We start from the raw sequence: 10,926 nt of genomic DNA on the forward strand, positions 1-10,926 counted from the left end.
GGAGAGGTTAAAAATGTGCTTCAGAGGCTCAGTAATAAGTGGAGAAGCCAACTTTAGAAAAAATGGGTCCAGATTATCCTCCACAGTGGAACTCTTGGGATCAATTGATGACAAAGCATCATAAACACTGTTAGATGTAAAGGGGCTGAAGGAGAACAGGGGGGCGGTGTTGACAGTGCTGATAGCAGTAGAGTGAGAAGTAGGGGGTCTTGAATATTCACTGTCAAATAAATGACCTGCAGCTTTGAAAAGCCTGTTAAAGGCAAGACAAATATCATTTAAATCAGAAATCATGACATTGTCAGCTTCAATCTGAGTGGGTAAGGAACTGGTGTTTTTGTTTTTCTTTACATTAACTCTGTTCCAAAAGGCTTTGGGGTTTGAGAAGGAGCTAGTAACTAAATCAAGGTAGTATTCAGATTTAGCTTTCCTTACTGCTGCCGTGCATTTATTTCTGAGCTGTCTAAAGGAGAGCCAATGTTGCGGATCTCCTGAGCGCCTAGCACTAGACCAGGCACTATTCCTGTCTGTGAGCAGGGCTGAGAGTTCCTGTGTGAACCAAGGTGCAACTCTGTCTTTGATTCTAAATTGTTTAAAAGGTGCATGGTTTTTAACACATGATATAAAAATATTAGTAAAACGATCTAGCGCCCCCTGGGTATCTGAGATCCCGGATACACTGTGCAATTTGCTGTGCAAAATATCATTTAAAAAAGTGTGCTCATCAAAATGCTTAAGGTTTCTTTTCATAACCAGGCATTGCCTTGCCTTTGGTAATTTCATTTGTCTTACACATGCCGTGGGACAGTGATCACTAATACCCAAGTCAAACACACCACTGGCCACAATTCTATCTTCTCTATTTGTAAATATTAGATCAATTAACGATCCTTTCGAGAAGTCATTCATGTTAGGTCTAGTGGGCTCGGATATTAGCTGAGTTAGATAGAGACCAGAAGTAATTTATTTAAAATGGTCAGATGCATTGCCTAGTCAATTTAAGTTGAATTCACCCACAACTAACACTTCTGATGATTCACTAAAAGACAAAATGTCAGGAGTTTTTGCATAATCCATTTTTTGAGCAAGGCTCCGAATAATTAAATGGATTACACCCAGGCCAGCTCTATTCTTGAATGATGCCGGGTTTAATAGAGACTCTGACGTAGGCCTGTGGGGTGGGCCTACGCGTTGTGTGATTGACTGGCGGTCCACAACAATCAGATTGCACCTGTTTGCGCTCCGCAGCATTCTCCTGCCATGCTGGCCACGCGACGGGTCACTGCAAACAACAGAAATGTTATTAAAAATACGTCCGCTAAAAGTTGGGGAAATGGCAGGGGGTGCATGAGGACAAAGAAAATGTGAGGAATATTCCTGCGTCGTTGTGGATCTATTGGCAGCAAACAGTCAACGAGTCGTTTGTAGCGCATAGTAGATGTTGGAGGCTAGTCTGCACGCTCCCAGAGCCCTCGGGTGGAGACCGTCCCTGCTAAAAAAGGATGGGCGCTCCCAGAAAAGATTAAAATTGTCAATATAGTTCAAGTTGTGTGCCGTACACACAGACTGGAGCCATGTGTGAAGACTGAGAAGCCTACTAAAGCTGCCCATACCACGGCCCAGGGTGGGGATGGGACCAGAGATAAAAATGCGTTTCCCGCTACCAACAAGTAGATTAAAAAGGCGGATGAAATTGCTTTTGAGTAATTCAGATTTCTGATACGATTTATCGTTGGTGCCAATATGTACAACTATGTTACGGACATTTGGGTGCTGGTTAATGAGGCCAGGGATCTGATGTATCATGTCCATGACCATAGCACCCGGAAAACAGTGCGTTATGAGACGTTTGGATCTGATATTCCGGATGATGGAATCTCCGACAACCAGTGTAACCGGAGTGACCGGAGTGGGGGTCTGCACGCGATCCCGATGGTCAGGAGAGCGGGATGAAGCTGTGCGATGTGCCCCATGCGGCGCTCGAGGCTGATCAGTCGGGGCAGGGGGCTGAATCACGACCCGTGGAGGAGATCGAGAAGGACAAGGAGTGAACTGGATATGGCCGGGGCGCAACTGGAGGGGCGCTCGGTGTGGAATAGACGCAGCCTTGCTGAGTGGGGTCGAGGGACCAGGCTCTTCTTCAGGCTCGGTTGGCCTCGTTGCCCTACGTGATAGCTCATCTTGCTCCAGGAGCTTCCCCAGCGCCTCGAAGCTATTTCCCAGAGAAATTGGAGGAGAGCCATCGCGGGTGGAAAACCTACGACATTTCTTCCTGGCATCTCCGGCGATAATCCATGGATCCGAAGCAGCGGGGGTGGGACAGGGACGCTTCGGTCTGGCTCCGAGCTGGGGCCAGGGGTCGTCCTCGGTGATCGGTTCCATGTTCAGTGATTCCAGCGGAGGGGGGGCGGTCGTGGAGCCATCCAAGATACCGGAGACCAGGCCGGTAGCAGCAGCAACCATCATGGAGTCCAGAAACTGTTCATCCTTACACTGTAAAACCTGATGAGTTAACTCAACTCAAATCAATTAAGGAAACCGATTGCCTTGAACCATTTGAGTTTGATAACTCAATTCACTAGAGTATTTGGAACTCTTCAGTGTGAGTAAGTTCAACAAGAATGACCATTGTTACCTCTACGTAAGTGAACTGAGTAAAGTTTACTCACTCTGATCAATATACAAATAGTAAATATTACTGAGTAAGTGTAACTCACATGTAATAGTATTATGTACTCATTAAAACCATTTGAAGTAGAATCATTTATATCAAGTAGGACTTACTTAAATGCACCATTTTTATTATACTTATTTAACTCAAGCTGCAACAACTCATTTTCCCTACATTGTTAAAATAAATGGTTTTAGTTATACTGGCTCAATAATGAAACCTAGCAACTTAATTCATTTAAGGAAACCGATTGCAATGAATCATTAGAGTTGTGTCAACTTAAAAGAAAACTAGCAAAGTGCATCAAGAATCAATTTGTTATTAAAAGGCATCTAACACCCCATTATTTCATCACATGCATAAATAAAATACACTTAATCTTTTAAATGCAACACATTCAAATTTATTATCATTTTATAAAAAATTGTAAAAAGTATTTTTTTCAACACTCCCTGGATTGAACATTTTACATTGCAGAATATATTATTGAAATTTAACAAGAGAGGAATAGAGATGGAGAGAATAGAGAAAACAAGAGCAACTGTATGGAGAATACCAGAGAGAAAGATCAATTAACTTAAATAACAAAAAGTTAAATAAAATCAAATAAGCTGCACAGTATTTTCTGCACAATATTTTCAAAATGAAACAGTAATCAATGTCAACATTATGTATGAACATGAACAGTTACAGTTTTGACTGAAGAGAGTATACCAATCAAAACATATTGCTACACTGAAATGCTTCCTACATAGGTGTGAATTGTCAAGTTCAACAAATTGTGTGTTTGAGTGAGTGAAGTAAGGCTATACTAAGGTCATCAGAAATACTGGTAGGCTATACTAATGGAATCAGAAATACTGGTAGGCTATACTATGGTCACCAGGAATACTGGTAGGCTTAGGTCATCAGGAATACTTGAAGCTATACTAAGGTCATCAGGAATATTGGTAGGCTATACTAAGGTCATCAGGAATACTGGTAGGCTATACTAAGGTCATCAGGAATACTGGTAGGCTATACTAGGGTCATCAGGAATACTGGTAGGCTATACTAAGGTCATCAGGAATATTGGTAGGCTATAGTAAGGTCATCGGAAACACTGGAAGCTATACTAAGGTCATCAGGAATACTGGTAGGCTATACTAAGGTCATCAGGAATATTGGTAGGCTATAGTAAGGTCATCGGAAACACTGGAAGCTATACTATGGTCATCAGGAATACTGGTAGGCTATACTATGGTCATCAGGAATACTGGTAGGCTATACTAGGGTCATCAGGAATACTGGTAGGCTATACTAGGGTCATCAGGAATACTGGTAGGCTATACTAATGCTAATCCTGATGACCTTAGTATAGCTTCCAGTGTTTCCGATGACCTTACTATAGCCTACCAATATTCCTGATGACCTTAGTATAGCCTACCAGTATTCCTGATGACCTTAGTATAGCCTACCAATATTCCTGATGACCCTAGTATAGCCTACCAGTATTCCTGATGACCTTAGTATAGCCTACCAGTATTCCTGAAGGTCATCAGGAATACTGGTAGGCTATACTAGGGTCATCAGGAATACTGGTAGGCTATACTAAGGTCATCAGGAATACTGGAAGGCTATACTAAGGTCATCATCGGTCCTATGCAGGTTAAGTCTGGCTGAATTGACAGGGAAAATAAACCTGCATATTTGATAGTTAGCTCAAGGGGAGGTAAGTAAAAAATAAATAAATAAACAGTGGTTGGTATATTGTGGTGGCTCTGCCCTTTCATCCAAGGACTCTACTCTGTATACTTTCAACTAGCCTACTCCAGGTCATTTTTCAAGGACTGCAACTTGGAAGGAAGTTCCTTGCGCCCACCCTCAAGCTTTAGGAACACGATCTGAATGAACTCAAAGAAGCTGCTCATCTTCTTTGGGTAGCTCAAGTGGAGAGCATACATCAAGCCAAACAAAACCACCACAGCTTCTGTCCAAGATCTGACAGTCATCACAACCTCATCCTCAAGGACAACTTGAACATACAGTGGTTTAAACGGTACCGCCTCAGGCGCAACCTCTTCATTCTCTCCCAGAACCGCCACAAGTGCCACGGCACCCTCCTGGACTTCTTCGAGGTTACTCTCCTAAACGGGGCAGAATAAAAATCTTAGGACACATTCTTAGCTGGGACCCCACCTCCACACACCCACACAAAAACTGACTATAAAAGGTCAGCATAACACCATAGGAGGTATAAAGCAACGTGAAGCACAAAAATGACATTAAAGACTGTACATATGAGTACAGAAGAGTCTAGGAAAACTAATAATGAGGGGGATTACCGTGCAGGTCCTGAATACTTCTGACGAGTCCTCTTTGAAGTACAGTGGTAGGCCAACCAGGGCTGCTGTTCTGGCTGCACAGATGTCATTCTTATCCTTAAAGACAAACAAGACAAGAAAGACAAATACACTTAATACCAGTTATCTTATGGCAAGAAAGCATACACTTGCCTTCAATAGGACACTTACTTGCTCCTCATATGCTGTTAGAATCTCTGCCATCTTTTCAGCATTGGCTCCGGTCCTGCGTTGTTTGTAGAGTCTGATCAGTTTTGGAGCATGGTTGTCAAGAGCCGCAAAGAAGACATAGGGCAGGTTTTGGTTGGTGATTCTGTGAAATTCCAGATAGAGCTGCAAAATACAAGCAAAGGCATGCACACAGGTAAGATGTTAGTTTGTACTGAGGAACACAGCAATACTAGTATCGGGCTGATATCAAGCTGAAACAGAGCATTATATCGGCGAATAATCCAAATACATCCAATCTGATAAGGTTGAAAATCGTCAAAGTATTCTTTAAAATATGTGTTACTTACTTGAGCTTCAGAAAACAAGGCTGGCCATCGTTCCTTAAAGTCTGAAACGGGTGTTGGGGGACACTTCACAATTTCTTCACGCCTGAGTGCAAACGTTTTCAGCATGCATTGATGGATGAATGTCATGTCCTTGTCCTTCTTTGTATACTCCTCTGCCATTGCTCTTCTCATCTCTTCCAAGGTGTCTACACTCTCACCCTTGGGAAAGTTTGGGAGATAGTTGACTTCACCCCTTCTTGCTCGCTTAATGTTGACCCGGGATGCATCAGCCTCTGGATGACTCCGGCTCCGCTTTCCTGCATTAACTGCCACATCTTTTATGCCGGCTTTGCTCAGTTTCGTCCTGTAGTTGCCCATTTTGAAACGCAGGCTGTTCTTCCATCCTTCATATCCTGTTTTGGATCCGGTCTCCTTCAGGCATGGGTGTTTGTTAACAAGGGCCTCTGCAGCCTTGCCGATTTCCTTGCTACTTGGATAGGCTTTATGTTTGTACATCTCAGCAGCCATCACGTCAAGGATATTGTGCTTTTGATCCCTGGTCAGCTTCAAGGTCTTCCCCTCTTTCTCAAATGCAGCACTGCCTGCACCCAATGCAAACTCCACCTCGTATGAGAATGCTGGAACTTGGAAGACCTCCGGCCACCTGCTAAGACGCTCAGGTGATGATGCATCTGATAGTAACACCGTGTCATCTGTGCTCGTTGAGCTCAGCTCTGGATCCTCTATTCTCACGATTTTGACAGTTGCCTTTGATGGCAGGTCTTCAATATTGACCAGATTACATAAGGCATTGTTAAACTCTGGGTCTTCAAATTGCAGACGAAAGTCAAAGTTAAGGTTGAGCTTGTCTCTCACTTCAAGCAGGAGGCCATTCACTGTCTCAGGTCGCGAGGGCAAGGCTAGTCTTTGGGCATTGCACTCATCAACAATGACCCTTAGTTTTAGAACAGTTGTTTCCATATTAAGTGAACAGCAAAAACCTGCAACAGAATGAACACACCAAATTGGCACTTGCAGCTCTCTGCTCTTGAGTCGCCAGCACTCCAAGCACAGAGACAACCCATTAAATATTTACATAAATTAAGATTTATGCAAACATGTGCTCAAATCAATTAAGGCCATCAATTGACTCTTGTATAGTAAACTGTTTTACTCTACAATGAAGTGTTATCATTTACAGAAATAAAAAGGTATACCTTATGCTTGATCTTGGTACTGCAGCGTGAGGATGAAGTGAAGACTGCCCAGTGAGACTGGAGTTGGAAACTGGAATTGGCACCGCTACTCCATCTCTGAAAGAGGAATGAATCTCTTGGTTGTGAGGATCAGCTTGGTTGCCACTTTGTAAGCTGTCAAAGTTTTCAACATACAATCTCTGAAAGGACATGACACAACTTCTTGGTTTTTTAAATGTCCTCGAAGATGAAGAAACATGTCTCTTTCAATAAATGGCTGCTTAAAAGCACAGAGAGGACAACTGAATGTCAACATGTCTGCAGCCACCTGACCAAGACTATCAGGACTACAATCTACTCTATCAGCATGAAACCTTGTCATGTGTATCTTGAGAGAATTTAGTGTTTTGAATGTGCACATGCAGTTCTCATACAAACATGGTAAAGGAGAAATGGTAGAATATTGACTGTGTTGAAGCCGATAATGATTCAATAAATGCACATTGACTGAACATGAGACATGGCACAACTTACATTTCCACATCTTGAGGCTCCAGGAATGCTTCTCTAATGCTCCAGGAATGCTTCTCTAGTTTTTAGAGCTGAAAGTAAAATAATTAAATTTTCTGAACAATTGACAGCAGTTTAACTTCAATCAAACACTAAAATGCACACTGGGTTAACTACTAACTCGTAATACCCCATCTGTTCTCAAACAAATATATAAACATATACTTAATATGGTAAATTTACTACCACAACCACATAAAATGGGTAGCTAACGTTTAGTCTAATCTAAAAGAGCAATGGTTTTAGAAGCAACAGTTTATTAACTGATGTAGCCTAAGCTAGCTAGAGTTTGAGCCTAGCTAGATCAATGAAGGCTAGCAGTATTAGTATAGCAACCAGTTATTAGTGGCAATATACAGTATACATCAAGAATGAAAAAACATGAGCCAAAAAATACACCCAATGTTGGTAATCTTTCCCAACCACTGACATATTCATCCGATTCAAAAATATAACTCTTAATTCGTCATTGACACTAATGGCGCCTGCAGCACTACGCACACGAGGCTCCCGCCTAGCTAACGAGGCTCCCGCCTAGCTAACGAGGCTCCCGCCTAGCTAACGTTAGCGCGGACGAAAACGTCTCCCTCCTAGCTAGCTAGTATGCCCCTAGTTAGCTAGCACTGTAGCTAGGAGGGAGACATCCGAAAAATAAACGTAAATTGAGGTGAACTTGAGGCTAACGTTCGTGTCGTTTGCCACAAGTTCAACAATATAACAATAAAACTTAGAAAATACGTTTCTTACCAGCAGCAGGCTCAAGAGAACTGAAGATGTTAAGAGTGAAACAGAGAACGATAGGCTGCCTCAACCGCTTAGTCTCGTGGCACTTGAAGAACACGTGGAAGTAGTGCTTTTGTTGAAATAACGTTAACCTTTCTCTATCCGTTAAAATAATTTCTCTATCAATTAGAATAATTTATCTCCTAGTCCAAGAAGGAAAAATGCTGCTGTATTCTCGACGTTTGAAGTGTTCTGGTATTCTGCAGTGTCCGGTCGGGGTCAATGTCACGTTCCTCCTCAGTTTTCCTCAGTTGAACTTATGCGCGTGAGAAGCCCGAGCGAATGAGTCATATGCGCATGCGCCAAAAGTTCCTATCTGCAGCGAGAGGCTTCTCAGAAGTTTTGCTAGTTAGCTTCGCGGAAAATATTATTTTCTTAGCAACCGAGCAACTGATCGTGAAACGGATTTCACAATTGAAATCAGTGCCAATTGTACGTCTAGGTACCCAGTGTTGCACTCCTCATTTGCGTTTTGAGAAATCATGACGTAACGTTAACTAATCTCTCACAAGCGCTCTCACTTGCAGCGGATAGAGGGAGAAGCACCTCCCGATCAGTTCAGTAGGCACTGGTCAAAGCAGTCCATCCCTCACCCCACCTAGGCACACCCGTGTAGCCCAAAGCAGGCTCAGCTAGTCTGAGACTCCGAGTTGTGCCCAGCCAATAGCCTAGGATATGAGGATAGGGGGTTATTTTTTGATTGAGAAAATGCTTTTCAGTTTCTAAAAATTGTAGGCTATGCCTTTGTTTATGTATGAAATGCTTGATAAATGCTATAAAGCTATTTAAAATACCAGAAAATCACCTAAAGGTACCCTAATTAAGCATATACGACACATTGGAACAAAGTTGTCTTTACTCAAAATCTGTCAATAATAAATCATACTCAAAGTAACTGAGTTTGACTCATGGTAATCACTTATTGAGTTCACTTTACTTAGTTGGCTTGACAGACTACAACTTTCTCTGCCATTTAAGTTGCATAAACTTAATTAATTTGGTAAGATGTGCTGTTCGGTTTTACAGTGTATGGATTTGATGCAGGGTAGAAACTCGTTCCTCCAGTGCCGAGATCTTAAGGCTCAGACGAAGGCAAACAGCACAGTCCGGTGAGGAGGTGAGTAGAGTCATTATAAAGTGACTCGCTGGGGAGAGAGAAACAAATTATGGTCAGAACAGGCGTAGGCTGAATAGTAGCCTGCAGTAAAATAAATATTTGAGTAGCCAGCAGGCCTAGTGATAAGGCTATGGTGAGCCTGGCATGTGGCGTCACTTACACACGAGGACTCCACAACGGGAGTCCACGGCGGAGAGTAGATTTGGTTTGTAGCTTTGATGGCTGACGTTATAGCTATTACACACGGGCCCAGCTGGAATCAAAACTTACCGGCAAGGCCCAACAAGTGGGCCTGATGCGGTGAAACGGCCTCCCGGTAACGTTTAAGGCAGAGATGGCATAGGAGGGCGGTGATGACAGTCGGTCCCTTGTTGGCTGGTTAGCTTTCCCAGGCTAGGCCGACCGCGCCGCATACATTCTCGGCAAAAACGTACAATCCAGCCGTCCGATTGATAAAATCGTTACTATGTTAAAATAACTATATAGTAAACTCCAATTACTAGAAAGTGATCGCCAAGATATGGAGTAAAACTATTTTAAAATGACAAACTTTTTCAGAGCTATGCCAGCAGATTTCTCTGGCTACTTCCATGTTCGACCTACTTCCGTGAACGTGAAACGTGCAGTACTCTGAAGTCTATCAGTGGGAAGACGGAGCAGCTGAGAGCTAGGACGAATGTCTATGTCTTTGAGTATTTTTGCTGAAAATACCACTCAGAATAAGCGTTCTAGCATGCCTCTATACTGATCTGTTGACCACGAGATCAGATTGAGCGCTTTTTCATATGCAAATGAGCTCAGCTAAGAGCAAGTCGCAGGCTAGAGAACGAGGGCTGTTGACAGCGCTATGTTACCTAAAATATAACTGGTTAGCCTGGACCATCCACACTCAATGCCACTGTGACAAATTTCATTGTCCTCTCTCCCTGACTAAACATGATAGTGCCCATGTTATTATCTCCACTGTTGATTGCTGTTACCTCTAGCTACATTCGCTAGCTAGACATCACCAGGCTATTTGACACCGTTTGGCTACAAACAATGAAAGCTAGATTCTGTAGGCCGAGGGGAATCCGATGATGTCCACTTCTTAACATTTGATCATTTTTAATGACCAGTCGATCAACTAGAAGTCTACCAATTTCATTCCACTAACATTACTCTAACGTATATGATGAGACGAGCATCCGGGTTGAGGCAAAAGGGGAGTCTGTTCGTGTTACGCTCAATTCACACCACAGCGATAGCGAAAGCAGAATTCTGCTAAATGGGTGTGTCCGAAACGTCAGACACACCCACGTCACCTTTGGGTGCCTCAATAATGTGCTACCAGCAAGCTACTCAAAATAAACCACATAATTATCAAAATGATATTGTTGTTGTGATACGGAATGAGTTGTAATTATTTTGGGGGTAATTTGGTAGGTGGTAATGTAGTGTTAAGTCTCAAAATCTGTGGTCGATTTATTAAGATAGAACCTATTTGAAAATTAGTTTTTACGTTATCGGAGCTAGCTAGAGCCATGAAGATGACTGGGCAGTCAGCACGTCTACAAGAACAGCCTCATATGCTGCGATAAAGCATGCCATTTGGTGCCTGCAAAGGGACTACAGATGTGAATTAGCTTGCATAGACCCATATCTGTATTCTTGTTCTGATTCTCCTTCTTCGTCTTCTTCTTCTTATTATTATTATTATTATTATTATCATAATACTCTGGGCCGGCCACAAAGTGATGCAGCTCGGCTT

Source organism: Borostomias antarcticus (assembly GCF_949987555.1).
Source record: "Borostomias antarcticus genome assembly, chromosome: 7".
Taxonomy (NCBI): domain Eukaryota; kingdom Metazoa; phylum Chordata; class Actinopteri; order Stomiiformes; family Stomiidae; genus Borostomias; species Borostomias antarcticus.